The sequence below is a fragment of the Ahaetulla prasina genome, chromosome 11, assembly GCF_028640845.1.
Source record: "Ahaetulla prasina isolate Xishuangbanna chromosome 11, ASM2864084v1, whole genome shotgun sequence".
NCBI lineage: Eukaryota > Metazoa > Chordata > Lepidosauria > Squamata > Colubridae > Ahaetulla > Ahaetulla prasina.
Window position 1 is genome coordinate 21,976,757 of NC_080549.1, and position 22,151 is coordinate 21,998,907.

A 22,151-nucleotide genomic window follows, 5' to 3' on the forward strand; every position below is an offset into this window, starting at 1 on the left:
AAAATTTGAGTGCTTGGCAACCGACATGTATTTACAAGAGTTGAGCATCCTGGGATCATGTGATCACCATTTGTAACCTTCCCAGCCAGTTTCTGACAATCGAAGTCAATGGGGGAAGCCAGATTTGCTTAACAACACCATGATTCATTTAACAACTGCAGTCATTTGCTTAACAACCATGGAACAAAGTGTTGTAAAATTGGGAGCGACTCATTTCACAACCCCCTTGCTTAGCAATGGAAATTCCAGTCCCAACTGTGGTTGTAAGTCAAAAATTACCTGTATAGTATGTACTATAAGTGTACTTGGATTCACTTTGCAGCAAAGGTTCTTTTCAAAAGGCAATTGGACTATCTTGGTTTTTTCCTTGAAAATGTTTGCTTCTCATCCAAAAAACTTCTTGAGGTCTTGGATGAGAAGCAAAACGTTTTCAAAGAAATGTTTGAAAAAGCACCTTTGGGACAAGCATCACCTGGATGATTGAGAATCTACATATAGATTCATCTTGCAATTTTTCAGGCTTAGTCTGAGATTAGTCTTCCTCGTTTACTTTCGTTTCAGGCTGCTTTTAAATTTCTCCTTCCCGAGTTTTAAGAGAAAAAGGAGTCTCTGTGGATTTTACTTTGCTAGTCGTTGCCGATTCTAGGGGGCGGTGCTCATCTCAGTTTCAAGGCCATTGAGCCAGTGCTGTCTGAAGACATTTCCACGGTCATGAGAGCAGCATGATGTGACGTGCTGTTACCTTCCCACATGGTACCTATTTATATACTTGCATTCAGTGGTGGGATTCAAATAATTTAACAACCGGTTCTCTGCCCTAATGACCGGCTGGGTGTGCATGGCTGGGTGTGCATGGCCAAGGGGCATGACAGCACTCAGTCTCCTGCAGCATTCTGCCAGCCTGCCTCACTTCTAACCCATCCCAAAACAATGATGCAAAATCTTCACTTCCACCCCATCTCAGAGCAACCACCATTCACTCACTAAAGAAGAAATTCAGTCAGACCTTCCAACTTCTCAGGGGGAAAAAAGATCTAGTGAAGTTGGAAGGTCCGACTGAACTGACTGATTAACCTCCCAGCTGATCGGGGCAGCCAGTCCATTGCCACCTCCCAGCTGATCAGTGCAGCTCCCAGTCGTGCCCCTGCAGCCTCCCCACCCTGAATGGCAACCCCAGTGGGTGGGGCGAGGCCAGCCAGTGGTGGAAACAACCGGTTCACCAAACTATGGAAAAATTAACAACAGATTTGACTGAACCAGTGCGAACCAGCTGAATACCACCACTGCTTGCATTTGCATGCTTTTGAAGTACTAGGTTGACAGGAGCTGGGGTGAGGACAGGAGTTCATCCTGTGACATGGTGCTCGGGTCTTAAACCTGGACTGCCGGCCAGCCAACAAGCCCAGCATCTTAATTGCTGAGGCAGGGCACCGCCCTGCTGGTTTTACAATTTGCTTAATTGGTGGTGGTATGGAAAGTGCACCTTTTTCACTGTTCAAATTCTCCATTTGCCCAAGAGTTCCCCTTGACAGCCTCCGCTGTGATTTACCTTTACTGTCAGATGCCATGGAGGCTGTAGAATACTGGAGATGATGGAGAATTAAAAACAACCACAAAAGTTAACCTTTATGCCCTCATCCACACCTACACCATGTTCCCCTCATCACTAAATAAATGTAAAAACAGCACACACCAGCCAGCCATGACCATTCTCTGCATTCTTTTGCAATCAAGCTGATTCTTTTTCATTCAGCTTGAATGAACCTTTTTTGTTTTGTTTCAAAATAAAAGCAGAATAATGTGTCAGCATCAAACTTTACTGATAGCATGTCTCAGGCTGACCTGTCTTCTGTTGTGCCATGGCTATTAGTGCTCCTTATAAAGGAGGTGTTACTCAGGGCTACTTATGAGATTGGTTCGTGATGGACTATTTTTACAATAAAACACGCACCTTTGTGTAAAAAGATGCTCTGTCCCGATCATAGTTCTGATCTTTTGATCTTATGCTAAAATGCCTGTTCAGATGCTGCTGTTTGTGGCATGCCAGAAAAATACTGTGTGTGAGGTAATTATAGTGGAAGTATGCTGCTGTTTTTGCCAACTTGCTAGACAAGTATTTTGCCTCCCCCCCGCCCCCCACCCCGTACATAGATACTCTTTTGACTTGTTCTGAAAAAGTGAGGATGTTTCAGTTGTCATGTAAACAATGTTTTTTTGCATTTTATTGTCTGATGAACAAGCTATACACATCATGAAGTGAGATATGTATCTCCTTCTACACATTCCTTCTTTTCATTCTTCTCTTTCTTCTGCTTCTGCTTCTCCACCATCCCAGCTTCTCCTCCTCCTCCTTTTCCACTGTTCTTCTCCACCTTCTCCTTTTCCATCATTTCTCCTTCCCCATCAATTCTCCCTTTCCACCACTTCTTCTTTTCCACCACTTTTTTCTTCTCCATCACCCCTTTTCCTTCTTCTCCTCCTCCACCCCTCCTCCTCCTCATTCCCCTGTATCCTTAAGAGTTGTTGTTTATGGTATCTTTTTTGAGACATACCTGCTAAGGACATGAAGGTCAAAAGAACTCACTTGGATGTCAGGTTGCTACTTTCTATCCAAAGAAAGTTTCATGGGATATCTCAGGTGAAATTACATCTCTCCTAAACAGAGTGCCCTAACCTTTGTCAAAATGCAAAGGTAAAATATCCTCTCTCTCTACTCAATGTGAAGCCTCACTCTAGAAAGAAACACATCTATATAAGCAGAGGACAGAGAAGGCAGAGTGCCAAAAGAGAGGAGGTGATTAACTTTTGGGAATTTAATTTTTTTCTCTAATAGGAACATCAGGAAATGGGTTGCAAATACTCTGGAAATACTGCTTTCTTTTTTTCTTGTACCTATTTCCCTGTGTTCATTCACTGAGGGTCAGGTTACATCATGATGAATCATTTAGAATGGGTATACAATGAACTTCTTGAAAAGGCCTGGGTCATGCTGAAATTCAAAACAAGGCTGTCTGAAACCCATCAAGAAAATGCTGGTGATGTAATTACAAACTTCTTGTCCAGCTTTTGGGTTGGACAAAGGAGAGGTAAAAACTAGGCAAGCAAGGCAGAGATCTGGTTTGTTGATGACCTAAATAGTGCAAGCAAGATCTGTGGAAGGCATCAAGGTATCATTCCTCTAACTATTATCTAAGTGTCGGGCCATTTAAGGCTCCATTAACATGCTTCTCACACCTCCGTTTTATTTTCTGTTGGGTGTGCACCATCTACTTGCGACAGCCCAGATGATGCGTCTGTGTTTCTCGTTATAGTACATGCAACTGAACAAGATTTTAAGACCAGTAAAGACATCTTCAGAGCTAAAATGCAGGAGGAGATCAGCAGGAAAAGAAATGTTCCCTTTGTTGCCTGAAATGGAATTTGAAACCAGTTCAAGCTTTGCTAGGACCAACATCTTAAACCATCCATTTGTCAGCAAGATTTGTTGGACTTCTGCAAGTCCATCATCAGACATATTTTTTTTCATTAAGCTTGATGACTAAACCAGAGATGAGCAATTTGCAGCAGGGAGGTGGATTGGTAAGTCCCACCCCTGTCTCCTGCCAGTTTTTATTAGAAAAGTAAAAGTGATTGATTAAGTTGATTGGATCCCTGGTTCTCTGAAAACAGCTAAGTCCCAAAATCAACAACCAAAGTTAAAAATTTAAGATTTATAGTGTTAAGTTTCACCTGAGGGAATTTTGTCACTGTGAGACTTCATGGAGGCCTCCCCAAGTATGGTCAAGGCCCATCTGATCAAAAGTAAGTGACCTGCTTTGTCAGATGGTTCTTTTTTCTTCCTGTTATTGTTTCTTCTGTTCTTCAAATATTGGGACCAGGTGAACTGGACAGAGTGAGGAATTAATTCTAAGACAGCTGAAAGATACAAGTTGACTTGACTTACGACCATAATTGAGCCCGAAATTTCCATTGCTAAGTGAGTTTTGTCCTATTTTATAACCTGTTTTGCAACAGTTGTTAAGGAAATAACTGCTATTGCTAAGTGAATCATGTGGCCATTAAGTGAAACTGGCTTTTCCTATTGACTTTGCTTGTTGAAAGCCAACTGAGAAGGTTACAAGTAAAGTAAAGTTACAAGTAAAGAAATCATCAGATTAAAATATTGTGTCAGAACTATGTCAGAAAAGAAGAAAGTATGGCAATATCAGGAGATAGTTAGAATAGAATAGAATTTTTTATTGGCCAAGTGTGATTGGACACACAAGGAATTTGTCTTGGTGCATATGCTCTCAATGTACATAAAAGAAAGGATACCTTCATCAAGCTACAATACTTACAACTGTGCCAGTTTCCCTATGCTAGTAAAAGAACTTTGAAAGATGTTTGCCTCAAAGTCTTTTCTGCAGGAGGGGGTTTTCTGGAACGCTGACATCAAATACATTTTATCTAGAAATATTATCAAGAAATCATCTAAACTATCATGATTTTGTGATGAACTTCTATAGAGAGTTGAAAAACTGGAAGAGAACATTAGTGGGAAGTCAATTTGGGGATCTTGCCCTGTTGGGTTGTACCACTGACTCTTCTTTCTTCTCTCTTTTTCTTTCTTCTTCAGCTGCTCAGAGCTGATTGAGGTAATGTTGAAAACTCAAGCAATTAAGTACATATAACAAAATAAATCATCTTCCAAAACTGTCATCCTTAGTACCACCAATAACACCAGCATCTTTTGAGTTTTTATTTATTTATTTTATTTTGTCACAACAGTATACACAAGCATCAACGTAAAATAACTACGTATCATATAAGTATATATATGAGCAAAAGTATGCAATAACTATATTAATTTGATATAATGAAAGGAAACAATAGGACAGGAATGGTAGGCATGCTGGTGCTTTTATGCACACCCCTTATAGTCCTTTTAGGAATGGGGTGAGGTCAATAGTAGACAGTTTTTGGTTAAAGCTTTTGGGATTTTGAGAAGAGACCACAGAGTCAGGTAGTGTGTTCCAAGCGTTAATAACTCTGTTACAGAAGTCATATTTTCTGCAATTAAGATTGAAGCGGTTAACATTAAGTTTAAATCTATTGTTTGCTCTAGTATTATTGCAATTGAAGCTGAAGTAGTCAACAAAGAGAATATAATAACTAGAGATAAGGTCATAGAGATCATTTATGTATAGTATGAAGAGCGTTGGTCCAAGAACGCTGCCTTGAGGAACGCCACTTTTGACAGGAACAGGATTTGATAAGAGCATTGCCAATTTTGGCCACTTGTCCGTTTGACAGGAAAGCAGTTATCCAATTGTGAATTTTTTAAAAAAAACAAAATAAAAATAGCAGTATCAGTCTTGGCAACTGCATATGGCCTATAATAGCTCATGTTCATATGGGAGGCAGAAGCTGAGTTAAGAGACAGGTGTATTTTCATCACATCCTTATTACAGATTAAGAGAGTTGGAAGGGACCTTTTAGGTCATCTAATCCAACCCCCCACCCAAGCAGGAGACTCTACACCATTTCTGACAAATGGCAGTCCAATTTCTTCTTGAAAGTATCAAGTGATGAAGCTCCCACAACTTCCGAAGGCAATTTCTGTTCCATTGGTTGATTGTTCTCACTGTCAGAAAGTTCCTCCTTATTTCTAGGTTGAATCTCTCCTTGTTCAGTTTCCATCCATTATTTCCCGTCTGGCCTTCGGGAGCCTTGGAAAGTAGCTTGACCCCTTCCTCTCTGTGACAGCCCCTCAAATATTGGAAGACTGCTATCATGTCTCCCCTGGCCTTCTCTTCACTAGCCTAGCCATGCCCAATTCCTGTAACCGTTCATCATATGATTTAGTCTCCAGGCCCCTAATCATCCTGGATGCTCTTCTCTGCACTCTTTCTAGAGACTCAACATCTTTTTTATAGTATGGTGACCAAAACTGGATGCAGTATGTGTGGTATTACTAAGGCTTTATAGAGTGGTATAATGACTTGATCTTGATTGTATCCCTCTGTTAATGCATTTTAGGATTGCATTGGCTTTTTTGATTGCTGCTGCACACTGCTGGCTCATATTTAGCTGACTGTCCACTAAGACTCCAAGATCCCTCTCACGGTCACTGCTATTAAGCCTGGTTTCCCCCAGTTTATGTGTATGCTTTTGGTTCTTCTTGCCTAAGTGTAGAACTTTACTTTTCTCTACTTTGCATTTCATTTTGTTAGATAGGGCCCAGTGTTCAAGTCTGTCAAGATCCATCTGGATCTTGAGCCTATCTTCTAGGGTGTTAGCTATTCCTGCCAACTTAGTATCATCTGCAAATTTGGTAAGTTCCCTCATCTAAGTTGTTTATGAAGATATTGTATCATTACAATTTATATTGATTTTGTTTCCAGATTGCTTATTTGTACCTTATGACTATCAATAAGTGCTGTACCTTATGATTCTTGATGAACGTATCTTTTCTTTTATGTATACTGAGAGCGTATGCACCAAGACAAATTCCTTGTGTGTCTAATCACACTTGGCCAATAAAAAATTCTATTCTATTCTATTGAAGAGTACTGGGCTTAAGACGAAACCTTGTGGCACCCACTGCTTGCTTCCCTCCATGTAGACTTAGACCTATTAAGGACTACTCGTTGAGTACGGTTTGTCAGCCAGTTGCAAATCCATCTGGTGGTGATGCTATCTATCCCACTTTTTTCTGGCTTACCAAGAAGTAGGTTGTGGTCTACTTTGTTGAATGCCTTGCTGAAGTCTAAGTATATTATGTCCACAGTATGTTGCTGGTCTACTAATTTAATCACCTTGAGAATCTGATATGAAAATCAAGAGAGGAACAAATATAATCCTTTGAGAAATGTGGTTTTGCACCAGCTTTATTTTTGCTGTGACAGCAAGTTCTAGAATCTGGGTGAATTACTTATTCTGATAATTTGCTGTTAAGAGGAGAGGAAAGGAAAAAAGTTTTCTGAAAATCTTAACAGTTGCAGAGGAGGAGCAGTGTTGTAGAGAAGCAGCTGAAATACAGCTTTTGGTAAATCTGTGAAAATATTGCCCGCTAACATTATGTATTACTTATATTATGTATAACATTATGTATTACTATAACACTTTTTCTCCACTTTGGCAAAGATCTGTGGACTTCAACTCCTGGAATTCCTCAGCCTGCCTGAGAGTTGGGAGTTGAAGTCCACACATCTTTTTTTTTTTTATTCAAAAAGTTTTACAAAATTTTTTTTCCCCCTTTCCCCTCAACCTCTCTCCCTTCACAAACCCCCTCCCCCCTCCCCCCCTGGCTTCCCGGAACAAACACAAGGTATAGTTAAAAATAAAACAAACATATGCTAAAAAAATTTTTCCCCAAAACTATTATACCAATTCTCCCTCTCTAGCTCTGACTTCCTCCTTACATAACTAAATCCTTCAAAAAATTAACAATAAACAGTAATAAAATATATAAATCAGTAGAACAAATTAATCCTAAAATATTTAAAACCAGCTAAAGCATAAAAATCCAATCCAGTTCAGAGAATATCTCCCTTATAGCTTCTATAACCATATAACCATATAATTTCCCCCCCAAGTCTTTCTTACATAAGATCTTTCAAGAATATTCTATTTAAAATTCAATACAACAGATTATAAAATTTATAAAATTTCAATAGAGAAAATTACAATATTATTTAATTAATTACAATATCTATTCAACTTTAGTCCTTCCTCATCAAAATCCAGTATATCCAAATATCTAGTCTCTTATAATCACAAATTGTCTTTCGGGGACACTAATATTTTTGTCTATTAATATTTTAAAAAAAACTTGTTTCAAAAATAATACTTTTGTCTCTTGCCATTTTTTTTGGTGCATTAATCTCTGTCTTTCCTTTGTTGCTCCTTTTAAAAAGTCAATCACAATATTTCCTAGTAATTCCTTATGTCCAGAAATCCAAAAATTACTGCCGTATATTCCATCAGTCCAAAAAGAGAACTCTTGGGAAACATTAAGCTTGTGAGTCTTTTCCATTTGAGGGACAATCTCCTGTAGCACAAATTCAGGCAGCTCATCCAAACTATTTAAAGAAAACTTCTTTAGATCACCTTGTTTCTTCACGATCAAATCTTCATATTTATCCACTTTTATTTGTATGTCCTCCATTCCATTTTCCGAATAATTGCACTGGTTAATTTGCTCCAAACTCTCATCCAAAACGTCCCCATTTTTTATCAATTCGTATTTTTGAATAATTAAATACATACTTTCTGTGTAGTCCTGTATAAAGTCACGAATCCATTGGCTTTTTTGATTGCTGCTGCACACTGCTGGCTCATATTTAGCTGACTGTCCACTAAGACTCCAAGATCCCTCTCACGGACACTGCTATTAAGCCTGGTTTCCCCCAGTTTATGTGTATGCTTTTGGTTCTTCTTGCCTAAGTGTAGAACTTTACTTTTCTCTACTTTGCATTTCATTTTGTTAGATAGGGCCCAGTGTTCAAGTCTGTCAAGATCCATCTGGATCTTGAGCCTATCTTCTAGGGTGTTAGCTATTCCTGCCAACTTAGTATCATCTGCAAATTTGGTAAGTTCCCTCATCTAAGTTGTTTATGAAGATATTGTATCATTACAATTTATATTGATTTTGTTTCCAGATTGCTTATTTGTACCTTATGACTATCAATAAGTGCTGTACCTTATGATTCTTGATGAACGTATCTTTTCTTTTATGTATACTGAGAGCGTATGCACCAAGACAAATTCCTTGTGTGTCCAATCACACTTGGCCAATAAAAAATTCTATTCTATTCTATTGAAGAGTACTGGGCTTAAGACGAAACCTTGTGGCACCCACTGCTTACTTCTCTCCATGTAGACTTAGACCCATTAAGGACTACTCGTTGAGTACGGTTTGTCAGCCAGTTGCAAATCCATCTGGTGGTGATGCTATCTATCCCACTTTTTTCTGGCTTACCAAGAAGTAGGTTGTGGTCTACTTTGTTGAATGCCTTGCTGAAGTCTAAGTATATTATGTCCACAGTATGTTGCTGGTCTACTAATTTAATCACCTTGAGAATTTGATATGAAAATCAAGAGAGGAACAAATAAAATCCTTTGAGAAATGTGGTTTTGCACCAGCTTTATTTTTGCTATGACAGCAAGTTCTAGAATCTGGGTGAATTACTTATTCTGATAATTTGCTGTTAAGAGGAGAGGAAAGGAAAAAAGTTTTCTGAAAATCTTAACAGTTGCAGAGGAGGAGCAGTGTTGTAGAGAAGCAGCTGAAATACAGCTTTTGGTAAATCTCTGAAAATATTGCCCGCTAACATTATGTATTACTTATGGTGCGCTATAACACTTTTTCTCCACTTTGGCAAAGATCTGTGGACTTCAACTCCTGGAATTCCTCAGCCTGCCTGAGAGCTGGGAGTTGAAGTCCACACATCTTAAACTTGTCAAGGTTGAGAAAATTGGTCTACAACAGGGATGTCAAACCTGCAGCATCACATCTTCACGTGACATATCACAACTTGTTTCTCCCTCGCTACACCAAGCATGGGTGTGGCTGGCGCATGATGTATGTGGCCCACAGGCTGCGAGTTTGACACCCCTGGTCTACAAAAACAGAGGAAGGAGTCTTCTGTTAAGTCAAACTGTTTCTCCATCTCAACTTCCATTGCATAAATATGTCTACTCCAAGGTCTAATATACAAGAAGTTTTTCTCTTTATTTGCTACCTGGTTCTTTTCATTCAAAATGCTGTGAATGTAAGAAATTTATTGTACCTTTCTCAATGTAGAAAACACATGTGGGGGAGTGACTAGAATTAAATTAGGGCATATTTTTGTCCTTAGATTTGAAAGAGAATAGGTTGCTAACATGCAAAGAGCAGGTGATGGAAGTAAAGCAAGTGTGAGAATTTGTTTATTTTTCTGTTTATATCTATTTAGTCTACTCATGGTGATTTACAAAAGTCCAGCACACAATAAAACTGTCATAAATTACCTTTCCTCTGAACCTCTGCTATTACACATTATAGAATAGAATAGAATTTTTTATTGGCCAAGTGTGATTGGACACACAAGGAAACAAACCTAATCACCAGGTAAAGCAATCCCAAGCAGTCAGAAAGACAAAATTCTCAAAGGCAACCCAAGACTATTTCTGTATTGATCTCATCATACAGGTGTGAACTAAGAACTAGATAATTTCAGAAAAGTAGGGATGGATGGATAACAGAATAGCAGAGTTGGAAGGGACCAGTGATCTAGTCCAACCTCCTGTTCAACAAGAAACCCTACACCATTTCAGACAAATTGCTGTCAAATCTCTTCTTAAAAACTTCCAGTGTTGGAGCATTCACAACTTCTGGAGGTAAGTCATTCCACTGATTACTTGTTCTTATTGTCAGGAAATTCATCATTGGTTCCATCCTTTGCTTCTTGTCCTGCCTTCAGGTGCTTTGAGAATAGGTTGACTCCCTCTTCTTTGTGGCAGTCCCTCAGATATTGGAAGACTGCTAAAATGTCACCCCTAGTCCTTCTTTCCATTAAACGAGACATACCCTAATTCCAGCAACCATCCTTTATCTGTTTTAGCCTCCAGTTCCCAAACCATCTTTGTTGTTCTTCTGCAGCATCACCTGTCTGGAATGCTACTCAGGGGTAAAAACAAAATCCTGAAACCTACATGAAGAATTTTCCAGCCCTTTTAATAAATTTAGGTGGAGCTTCTTTAAATGATATGAAATGCTTCTCAGGTTTCTCTTCTCTTGCACTAAGTTGCCATTTATGAAGTAAGCTGCCAATAAACTCAGCTATTGTCTTCTAATGGTTAGTGGCCCCTTTCCCTTCTATGCAGTTGAGTATCTTCAGCCTGCTATTGATACCTTAACTCAAACCAACTGATGAGCTTGCTCAATGTCTTCAGATAAATGTAGAATAATATGGGGGAGACTAGTTTGCTTCCTTCCTTGCTGCACCCAAAGGCTTAACTATTTCTTCGCCACCAACATTAACTCAGTTTACCATGTCAAAACTTCAGTGCCATACAGTAGTCAAGCTATGACTACTGATTTGGTGACTGCTCAGAATTACAAAGGTACTGAAGGAGGGGGACTTAGGACTGGTCTGTGAAGTCATAGTTGTCATTGCATGATCAGGTGTCACCTGACTGCAGTCCGGACACTCAGGTGCTCACCTCATAATTGCAGTATCATGGTGACACATAGCGACATGCTCTCCATTGGCAACTTTCTATACCATCTTCTCACAAGCAAAGTCAATGGGGAATGTAGCAGGGAAGATTGCAAGTTGCTTCTGATGCCTCTTCTTCTGAGAATCCCAGTAGAAGATCCTAAGATCTTATAGTCTTCCCTGCCCACCTGTGCTCCATAGCACCTTCCTTTCATACATTCCCCAGGGAAGACATGAGGAAGGGAACATCTCCTGTAGGACTGCTGCAGATCAGATGAAGCTGTCAGAGAACTTGGAAAACGATAAAAAATAGGGAACATGTCCTGAGAATGAGGTCAAAGACATATGCACAAGAGAAAACAGATCCTGGAGGTGATAGGCAGATAAGGGAAAATGTTGGGAACCTCTCCTTAGATTCCCTAAATCCATTTGAATCTTGTTTCCTGATCAGATTTCCAGATTTCCTCTTGTAGCATGTTTACTTATTTTTCTGGTTTGTGGGGATGAATAATTCCAAACTGCCCCCTTTTGAGGATATCTCTAGAGGAGATGATGCAGCAAAGGCCAAACAATTGCCATATCCTGCCATGGTGATTATTTGCTTTAAGTAATGCCCATGAATTTGCAATATTCTGAGTCAATTCAGCCTGTGAGACTCTATAATTATCTGATGATTGCATGTTTCAAGTTATGTGCCGGCTCTTAACTGTCTGGCCTTCACAGAGTGTGTCATTCTCTGAGCAGTTAGGTCCATGATTAAATGTCTGTGGCTTGTTTGACGATGACCTGTGGTTTTGAGCAAATAAATCCCAGCAAGTGTCGTGCGTGGTGCAGTCACACAAAGGTAATCTCCAAAGACTTGTGACAGGAAATTGAGGAAAACTTGTCACAAGTGAGGAAGTAGAGAAGCATCCCTACTTGGTCACCCTTGGCAACAGGAGCACCTAAACAATCCATAAATCCTGTGTTGGTATTATTTCGTACTAGGCAGAGAAATTCTCCAGCATTTTTTAAAAAAAATTCCAAGTCTTATTCAAGAAGTGGGTCTCTGTTGGATTGAAAGCAACTCCTTCCCAGGTTAATGGGTGTTGAATGGAAATCAGACATAAGCAAAATATTTTTACAGGATAACAGAGTTGGAAGGGACCTTGGAGGTCTTCTAGTCCAAGCCCCTGCTTAAACAGGAAACCTATACCATTCCAGACAAGTGGATGTCCAGTCTCTTCTTAAAACCCTCTAGTGATGGGGCACCCACAACATCTGAAGGCAAGCCTTTCCACTGATTAATTGTTCTCACTGTCAGGAAATTTCTCCTTAGTTCTAGGTTGCTTCTGTCTTTGATTAGTTTTCACCCATTACTTCTTGTCCCGTCTTCAGATGCTTTGGACAATAAGTCGACTCCCTCTTCTCTGTGGCAGCCCCTCAAATATTGGAACACTACAGTCATGCCTCCCCTAGTCCTTTTCACTAGACTAGACATACCCAATTCCTGCAACAGTTCTTCATATGTTTTAGCTTCTAGGCCCTAAATATCCCTGTTGCTCTTTTCTGCACTTTTTCTAGAGTTAAAGTCTCAACATCTTTTTTTATATTGTGGTGACCAAAATTGGATGCAATATTCTTAAATATTTTTTTCCTACAAGTTCTCCTTCGTTGAGGAGAATTTGACTTTGTCTTTTATTTTTTTCTCCAAAGGAGAAGAGAATTGCATGGAAATCACACAAGTATAGTTAAATATTTATGGAGATTCTCAGTCATCCAGGTCATGGTTGACCCCCAGCTCTGAAGAAGCTTCTTGGATGAGAAGCAAAATGTCTCAAAGAAAAACCAGGAAGTTGCCTCTTGAAAAAGTACCTTTGGGACACAAGTTATAGTGTGGTATCCTTGCAGTAATGGAAGGATGTGTATGAAGGTCTTGTTTTTCGTAATCCACTTGTCTTTATCATCTGTTTTCTCACACTTATCCAGATGGAGTTTTCAGCAGCACTGCTATTATCACAACTTAAAAGGAATATCTACATTTAGGTCTTTTGGAAAATCTAACTTTATCCCAGATATACAATATTGGGGAAAACTATGCGTACAATTAGCTTACTATCACATTTCATGGAGAACTTCCAAAAATCGTTTGAATCTTAAGAACTCAGCTCGACTCAGGAACCTTGCATTGTTTTTTTCTGATCAAGCCCAAATGTGAAGCTAAGAATAATAAACTCTAAAACTTATGATTCTTGTTTGGCTGTATCGTGAAAAAAACACAAATGGAGGATTTCAGGTTCTTTAGCTATTTTCACTAGCAAGAGAAGCCAAGCAGGAAATATAATACAGCCTAACTTGACTTGGATATTATGTTATGTTAAGCTTAGTTGCTGAGGGATTTTTCTCTCTGATAACTTTTTGTCCATGGACCATGCAAGATATAAAAATGATCTCTGCATGAATTGCCCATTCATTTCATATGGCATGGAGAACATTGAAGAACACAGTGAGGACTAAGTGTAATATTATAGCAGTTTTCCAGTATTTAAGGGGCTGTCACAGAGAAGAGGGAGTTGACCTATTCTCCAAGGCACCGGAGGGCAGGACAAGAAGCAATGGATGGAAACTAATAAGGAGAGAAGCAGCCTAGAACTAAGGAGAAATTTCCTGACAGAACAATTAACCAGTGGAACAGAAGTTGCCTCCAGAAGTTGTAGGTGCTCCATCACTGGAGGTTTTCAAGAAGATATTGGACAGCCATTTGTCTGGAATAGTATAGGATCTCTTCTTGAATAGCATGTTGGACGAGAAAACTTCAATGTCCCTTCCAACCTTATCTTCTATGTTGTCAGCCTTGTAGAGGGTCATAATATAATGCTCATGAAGTCCCATTTTGGAATATTAGGATGATTGAAAACTCTAAACCTCTTTGTTGCATACATTTTTCAGAGAAGGTGAATAACACCCTATTTGTATTTCAGACAGTACCACTTATTTATTTATTTATTTATTTTGTCACAACAATATATGTAGGTATCATACAAAAAGATTATATAGTATATAAACACATATATGAGTAAATATAAGGAGGTATATTTCATTATAAATAAATCTTCATTATAAGATTTAAAATGAGAAGGGAAAACATATTATGCCGTTGTTGCAATGTCGATAGAATTGTTGAGGATTGTGTATTTAGCTTTTCTGCTGATAGTAGTTAAACCATCAGTGTAGAAGGAATTAAGGACTTCTTTTTTTGCTAACACTAAGTTTAACTGCAGCTGCCCAATTGAATCATCCTGGTCTTTCGTGACAAAAGAGAACTGCAGATAGCCTTATCAGTACTGGTTACAATCAACTTGTTAAAGCCTGAATCCGTGGAGCTGAGCTCAGCACATCTTTCCCCCTTGATTTTGTCTTTCACCCCACCCTCTTAATAACTACCCCCATGAAGAAAAATGAGTTTTAGATGATAAAATTCTGGAGTTTGGCCCTGCTATGAAGGTACTCTGCAAACCGAAATAGTAACGGTGGTATAGTATTAGTCTGGTAGATCATGTTCCTATGTCCTAGTTAAAGTGGGTGTGGAGTTATGGTTAAGAAGCTGTGGAGATTTTAGTGCTCTCTAAGCTTGGTTGTTGCTTTTACAGACATTTCATTACCAAACTAGGTAACATCATTAGGACTGGCATTAATAATGTTATCTAATAGGGCAATGAAACATCTTCAAGAAAATAACTCAGCTCTGAGAGCACCAAGGACCCCAAAGTTCAACCCTGAGCTACACATATTCTGTTCTATTGGTTAAGAAAATGTTCCTCAATATGGGTCTTCTCCAAGTTCAGTGGTCATACCTCCTAGTAATTCTATATTCTGATTAAACAAAACATGGAAGCTAGGAAAGTGATTAATTTATTTACTGCTCATCTCCATCATAAAGCAACTCCCATCATGGTTTACCTCACTAGATTTTGCTCATGGAAAATAATTGGAGAAATGTATGCTACTCTGAAATCTTAGTGGAGAATAAAACTAATCCAGAGCCACAAAAAATACTAGGGGACTGGAAGCTAAACCATATGATGAATGGTTGAAAGAACTGGGTATGTCTAGCCTAACAAAGAGAAGAACTAGGGGTGACATGACAGCAGTCTTCCAATATTTGAAGGACTGTCACAGAGAAGAGGAGTTTGACCTATTCTCCAGAGCACCTGAAGGGAAGACAAGATGTAATGGATGGAAGATTATTAAAGAGAGAGCAACCTAGAACTAGGGAGAAATTTCCTGACAGTGGGAACAATTATTCAAGGAAACAGCTTGTCTCCAGAAGTTGTAGATGCTCTGTCAAGGGAGGTTTCCAAGAAGAGACTGGACAGCTATTTGTCCAGCATGGTGTGGAGTCTCCTGCTTGAGCAAGGGTTGGATTAGAAGACCTCTAAGGTCTAAGGTCTTCTGACCCTATTATTTTATGTTCTATAAACAAATACATAGAAAATTTTAAAACATGGGCCAACCAACCAGGGTGGATTTGATTGAAATCAAGTCGATTTAAATTACTAGTAAAAAAGGCTTGATTTAAATCAATTCAATTTAAATCGTAATTTTTAAAGAGCAACTGTCATCTGTCCCACAGCAGCTCCTCCTTTAACCGGCTTTTGACTCACTGACAGTCCCAATATTGCAGAATATACAGCTTCGTGCTACATAAATAAGCTCCATTTCATGCTAAATTATTAATGTATCTTAAATAGAAAACTATCTTTAGATAGATTTTTTACTCCAAAAGCATTTTATTAAAATACATTTGATTAAAAAAATCCAATTTTTAATATTTTTTTAAATCATCAATTTTTATCCACCCTGCAACCAACATATTTTCACTAGTTTATGGAAATTCTCAGTCATCCAGGTCACGGTTGTCCCAAAGGTGCTTTTTCAAGAGGTAACTGACTGTCGTTGTTTTTCCTTGAAGATGTTTTACTTCTCATCCAAGAAGTTTCTTCAGTTCTGAAGAAGCTTCTTGGATGAGAAGCAAAATGTCTTCAAGGAAAAACAAAGAAATTCCAGTTGCCTCTTGAAAAAGCATCCTTGGAATTTTTATTAGTCTAGTGGTTGAATGTTTTGCAATGGAATTGCCTTTGTTTTTATGCCAATATTTCCTCCTATGCTACTTACTGTATTTCTTATGATCTAGATAAGGAGTGCTGCTCTAGGTGCAGAGGGATCAGCTGTCATATTTTATATTTGATTTTAGCTCTTGTGATTAGTAAACCATTTCTGCCTTTCAGGCTGTTGTCATGGGTGCAGTGTAGACTTTGCATGCTTGGATATCCTTATGATTTATATTGCTATATTGATCATCAATTGTGTTGTAAATGTTGTACCTTGATGAACACTCAGTAAATTGGGAAAGATTAAGCATTGAAGGTTTTACTGCCTTGCTAAATATATCTTAAGGTAATAGGAGTGCCAAATATATTTGGGGTGGATTTTCACTTGGTCTAGCAGCTTTGAACTGCAAAATTCGAGATGATGTCTAGAGGCAAAGTATTATGTAGAAGGCTAATTCTTTGCCACTATTTAGGGAACACCTGAAATTTTGCAGTCTAGAATTTGAGCGTGATGTTTTACCAAAATTCTGACATGTAGGATTATTAGGGGGCTGGAGGCTAAAACATATAAAGAATGGTTGCAGGAACTGGCTATGTTTAGTCTAATGAAGAGAAAGACTAAGGGAGACATGATAGCAGTCTTCCAATATCTGAGGGGCTGCCACAAAGAAGAGGGAGTCGGGCTGTTCTCCAAAGCACCTGAGGGTAGAACAAGAAGCAATGGATGCAAATTAATCAAGGAGAGAAGCAATCTAGAACTAAGGAGAAATTTCCTGACAATGAGAATAATTAACTAGTGAAACCATTTGCCTTCAGAAGTTGTGGGTGCTCTATCATGGGAGGCTCTTAAAAAGAGACAGCCATTTGTCCTTCTACAGTAAGGGTTTGGATTAAAAGACCTTCAAGGGATGGGGATGCTGTTGCAGTTATAAGTGTAAAAAATGGCAGTCATTTTTTTCAGTGCTGTTATAACTTTGAATGGTCACTAAACAAACTGTTTTAAGTCGAGGACTACCTGTGCTTTCCAGTCACTTCTGTATCACCTAACATCTTCCTCCTAACAATGAATATTCAATTTAGCTTTTATGGCCAGACTCACAGAGTGACTTAACTCTAAATTGTCTATTTTCCTTGTCATATTTTGATTTTGTTATTTTTCTTTTTTTGAATTTGTAACTTTTGTTTGTCAAATAAAATGAAAATGAAAAATTAAATGAAAAATTTGCACCAACAAAACAGAAATTCCATGTTTACATAGTATGCACTCGTTAAACTAATGTATTATCATGCAGTGTGATGCTCAACTTCACACGCTGTCAGCAAACTACCACATTTTAGCCTGGTGTCGCTTGTTGGAGTAACCCATATGCTTTCTTGCTGGTTTTGTCTCCATCAAAATATTGTGATGATATGATCATAGATCTTTTTGCCTGCATTTGGTACAAAGAATGGTGCTTGTGTCATATTGGATGCCTGAAACACAGCTGAGATCTCAAATAAAAATCTAGTGCTGAATTCAGGGTCTAAGAAACAATGACACCATCAGCTATTTGGGTCAAGACCCATTAATAGAAGTCTTTGTAAAGACTCCTATTACAAAAGTCTCCTGGGAGGGATAGTTAGCAAACTGACTTTTGTTTACAAATGGATGGCGTGTGAGTAACCCATATCTTTGCTTTGCTCCCTGGAAGCTGCTAAAGCATTTTGTTGCCAGCCGGCCAAACATTTGATTGCATCATCAAAAGTCTGCCCTTATTCCCTTGATGGGCCAAGATTTGCAGGCAGGAACGTGATCTGCGCTGGAGAACATACAGTTGCTTTCAAGCCAAGAAAAAAACTGCCATCCTCAACATTTGGTTTATTTTTAAAGCTCCTGGCAGCTCCCTTAAGCAAAGAGAGACTTCTAGTCCAAGCCACAATGCCATGCTGTGCAGTGTGATGTCATGGCACAAATGATTCAAATTGTGCCATGGGTCTCAAGTCACATCAGGTGCGCACTGGAATTGAGGTCCCTTTGCCCTTGAGTTTGTCTGCCTGCACCTGTCAATTTCAAAGAGGCTGCAGAGGCTTCTTTTGATGCCCTCAGGCTGAGTGGCAGGCTGGGTTTTATTTAGGATAAAATAGAATACTTTATTGGCCAAGTGTGATTGGACACAAAAGGAATTTGTCTTCGATGCATAAGGTCTCAGGCTACATACAAACACTGAAATAAAATGATCATAAGATAACAATAGGAGAAGGTGGTAGAAAAGATGAGAAGGTTAATGGTCTTAGATATAAGATAGAACTGTGGAATTAAATGTTCAGCAGGGTGATGGCACAGAGGAAAAAACTGTCTGTGTGTCTAATTATTTTGGTATGAATGCCCTGTAGTGGTGTCCTGAGGGGAGGAGTTGAAATAGTTTATGATGATTTGAGTGGTCTGTAGATGTTTTCTCAGCCCTCCCCCTGATCCGTGCAGTATATAGGTCCTCAATGGAAGACAGGCTGGTTGCAATTATTCTTTTTGCAGTCCTGACTATCTGTTTGAAACAGTAACTGTCTTGTTTGGTTGCTGTACCAAAAGATACAGGTGATAGCTAGCTAACTAGCTAGGTAGGCAGGTAGATATCGATAGGTAGATAGCTAGCAGGCAGGCAGGCAGGCAGGAAGTACAAGACATGATATCTATTATTTATTTATTTATTTATTTATTTATTTTGTCACAACAATATACGTAACTATCATACAGAAAGGTTATATAGTATATAAAGATATAAGCATATATATATATATATATATATATATATATATATATATATATATATATATATATATATATAGGAAGATATATGTATCTATCTATCTATCTATCTATCTATCTATCTATATCTATCTATCTATCTATATATATATAGAAAGAAGAAAAAAAACAAAACAATAGGACAGGAACGGTAGGCACGTTTGTGCGCTTATGCACGCCCCTTATGGTCCTCTTAGGAATGGGGTGAGGTCAATAGTAGAAAGTTTTTGGTTAAAGCTTTTAGGATTATGAGAAGAGACCACAGAGTCAGGTAAAGTATTCCAAGCACTGATGATTCTGTTACAGAAGTCGTATTTTCTGCAATCTAGATTAAAGTGGTTAACATTAAGTTTAAATCTGTTAGTTGCTCTTGTATTATTGCAATTAAAGCTGAAGTAGTCTTTGACAGGAAGGACATTACAATAGATGATTCTATGAGTTAAACTTAGGTCTTGTCGAAGGCGACGGAGTTCCAAGTTTTCCAAGCCCAGGATTTCAAGTCTAGTGGGATAAGGTATTTTGTTGTTTACAGAGGAATGGAGAACTCTTCTTGTAAAATATTTCTGGACACGTTCAATTGTATTGATATCAGAGATATGGTGAGGGTTCCAAACAGGTGAGCTGTATTCTAGAATTGGTATTACCCTTCAAATAAATAATCAATCAATCTATCTAATTATGTCTGTCTGTCTGTCTGTCTGTCTGTCTGTCTGTCTGTCTGTCTATCTATCTATCCATCCATCCATCCATCCATCCATCCATGTTTTTTTAATTTATCTATCTATATTTTAGCATTCATTCCAATAAAAGACATTTGGAGTTGGAAGTTACTATGCTGCAAAGCAAAGCATGAGGTTTTATTTCCGACATTGTTCCTGGGCCCCCATGAATGAAGAGGTCTTGTTAGAAGGAAAAAAATGATAGAGACCAAAGGAAAATAATTTAATAAAGACAATAAAAAAAACTAGACAAGAACATTAAAAAATGTGAATTAAAAAATCCCTTTGGTTTTTGTATTTTAGTTTTTTGAATAAAATTATATACACATGATAGATTGATCGATTGATCGATAGATAGAAAAAGAGAAAGAAAGAAAGAAAGAAAGAAAGAAAGAAAGAAAGAAAGAAATGATAGAGACCCATAGCCTAGATCAGGGGACCAAGGCTGCCTGGGGAATTCTGGGAGTTAGAATAGAATAGATCTTGAAGAGACATTGGAGGTCTTCTAGTCCAGCCCCTGTTCAAGCAGGAGAACCTATACCATTTCAGATAAGTGACTGTCCAGTCTCTTCTTAAAAACATCCAGTGATGGAGCACCCATGATTTCTGAAGGCAAGCTATTCTACTAGTTAATTGTCCTCACTGTTAAAAAGTTTCTCCTTGATTCCAGATTGATTAGTTTTCAACCATTGTTTCTTGTCTTGCCTTCTGGTGTTTTGGAGAATAATTTGACCCTTTTCTTTGTGACAGCCCCTAAAATACTATCATGGTGCCCCTAATTCTTCTTTTGTTTAGACTACCCAGACCCAAATCCTGCAGCCATTCTTCATATGTTAATTAATATGTTAATTAATATGTTAATGTTAACAAAAAGGGGCATGTAGCTAATTTCAAAAACCGCTACAGAGATATATGCAACCAAATAAAAATTGAATGCACAAATTACCACACCAAGCAAGAAGAAGACCTTCTGCGCACAAATTCTAATCGTGCTTTTTATAATTTTGTAAATAACAAACTTAATGACTCGAGATCCATCCCACTACTAAAAGAACCTAATGGCAAAAAAAATAATGATGAAACAGTTAAATCAAACCTCTTTAACACATTCTTCGGCTCAATGTCAACAGCAATGGCTCATACCCGAAATTTCCCAACCGCACCAAAAACGACCTAACACATATAGATTTCACTGAAGAAAATGTTGAAAAAGCTCTTCGCAAATTGAAACAATCCCTATTTATAGGACCTGATGGACTATGTGCATACTTCTTAAAAAGACTTTCCACTAATATAGCAAAACCCCTAAGCATAATCTTTGAAAAAGCCTTTACAACCAGTTCCCTTCCCAAACTTTGGTCACTAGCCACAGTCATCCCTGTCTTCAAAAAAGGAAACCCCAGCTTAGTTGAAAATTACAGACCAATCTCTCTATACTGTGTCACCTGTAAAGTTATGGAATCTATCATCAACCAATCCATTACCCTCCACCTAGAAACAAACAGTCTACTCTCTAATAAACAATTTGGTTTCAGAAAAAAAATATCATGTAACTTACAACTTCTTCACTGCAAAAACATATGGACTACAAATCTTGATCAAGGCAAAACAATAGATGCAATATACATAGACTTCTGTAAAGCTTTTGACTCAGTGGTACACAACAAACTTCTCCTAAAACTTAAAATCCTACGGCAGCTCCGGACCCCTCCAGAATTGGCTAACAGCATTCCTGTCAAACAGACAACAAATGGTCAAAGTAGGCAGTACCCTATCAAATCCTGTTCCTGTCAATAGCGGTGTTCCCCAAGGCAGTGTTCTTGGACCAACACTCTTCATATTATACATTAATGATCTCTGTGACCATATTAAAAGTAATTGTGTTCTCTTAGCTGATGATGTCAAACTATTTAACGCTACCAATAATACAGCTACTCTTCAAAAAGACCTTGACTTTGTGTCAGAATGGTCTAAAACCTGGCAACTCCAAATCTCAACCAGCAAATGCTCTGTCTTACACATTGGAAAAAAGAATCCAAATACTAAATACAAACTCAACGGACATTACCTTACAGATGACCCCCACCCAGTCAAAGACCTTGGAGTCTTCATATCCAATGACCTAAGAGCCAAAGCCCACTGCAACTACATCGCAAAAAAGGCATTAAGAGTTGTTAACCTAATCTTACGTAGCTTCTTCTCCAGAAACAGTACACTACTAACCAGAGCTTATAAAACATTTGCTAGACCAATACTTGAATACAGCTCGCCTGTCTGGAACCCATACCACATTTCAGACATCAGTACAATTGAACGTGTACAGAAATATTTTACAAGAAGAGTTCTCCACTCCTCTGAATATAACAAAATACCTTAT

At 38.3% G+C, this 22,151-nt stretch overlaps 1 protein-coding gene across 6 annotated transcripts in view; it reads left to right on the forward strand.

Moving 5' to 3' along the window:
* The window catches only part of PAK3 (p21 (RAC1) activated kinase 3), a 187,784-nt gene that overhangs the window by 117,685 nt on the left and 47,948 nt on the right, over positions 1-22,151 (forward strand). Inside the window, exon 2 of one of the 6 annotated variants that reach the window (XM_058197187.1) lies at positions 3,312-3,579. The exons of 4 other annotated variants lie outside the window; for them this stretch is intronic. The gene's annotated coding sequence lies outside the window, so the exon portion shown is untranslated. Of the gene's footprint in view, positions 1-607; positions 754-3,311; positions 3,580-22,151 lie in introns of those variants that run through there. One more of the 6 variants, XM_058197184.1, reaches the window with a different exon arrangement.